The sequence below is a fragment of the Colobus angolensis genome, unplaced genomic scaffold (assembly GCF_000951035.1).
Source record: "Colobus angolensis palliatus isolate OR3802 unplaced genomic scaffold, Cang.pa_1.0 Scaffold61, whole genome shotgun sequence".
NCBI classification, from domain to species: Eukaryota; Metazoa; Chordata; class Mammalia; order Primates; family Cercopithecidae; genus Colobus; species Colobus angolensis.
In genome coordinates this window covers 5737795-5738611 of record NW_012119710.1, presented here as the reverse complement: position 1 = coordinate 5738611, position 817 = coordinate 5737795, and the positions used below count along the sequence as shown (strand labels likewise).

The 817-nt window shown below is 37.7% G+C and overlaps 1 protein-coding gene across 1 annotated transcript in view; it reads right to left on the bottom strand.

Moving 5' to 3' along the window:
* The window catches only part of LOC105527263 (putative fatty acid desaturase 2-like protein FADS2P1), a 39462-nt gene that overhangs the window by 6824 nt on the left and 31821 nt on the right, over window positions 1–817 (bottom strand). The gene's annotated exons all lie outside the window — the stretch shown is intronic.

The window sequence follows — 817 nt, the reverse complement described above, 5'->3', positions numbered from 1 at the left end:
AAAAAAGAATGTGTTCATGTGTATTTAATGTTTAGCTCCCACTTAGAAGTGAGAACATGCAGTGTTGGGTTTTCTGTTCCTGCGTTAGTTCACCTAGGATAATGGCGTCCATCTCCATCCATATTGCTGCAAAGGACATTATCTTATTCTTTTGAATGGATGTGTAGTATTCCATGGTATATACGTACCACATTTTATCTAAGCAGTCTACCATTGATGTGCGTTTAGGCTGATTCCGTGTCTTAGCTATTGTGAGTAGTGATGCCTCCCGAGACACACAATTTATCTGTATAATAACAAACCTACACATGTACCCTTGAAACTAAAATAAAAGTAAAAAGAGGAAAATCACCTGTAATCTTACTACCGACATATTACCATAAACATTTTGAATATAGATATATTAATATATGTTCTAAAAATTGCTATTATGCTACCTGTAGTACTGTTTGGTACACTACGTTTAAAAATAAAGCATATCCTGACCATCTTCCCATTTCTCTAAATATTTTCCAGCATCTTTTTTTTTTTTTATTATACTTTAAGTTCTGGAATACACGTGCAGAACATGCAGGTTTGTTACATAGGTATACACGTGCCTTGGTGGTTTGCTGCACCCATCAACCCATCATCTACATTAGGTTGTTCTCCTAAAGTTATCCCTCCCCTAACGCCCAACCCACCAACAGCCCCTGGTGTGTGATGTTCCCCTTCCTGTGTCCGTGTGTTCTCATTGTTTAACTCCCACTTATGAGTGAGAACATGCAGTGTTTGGTTTTCTGTTCCTGTGTTAGTTTGCTGAGAATGATGGTTTCCA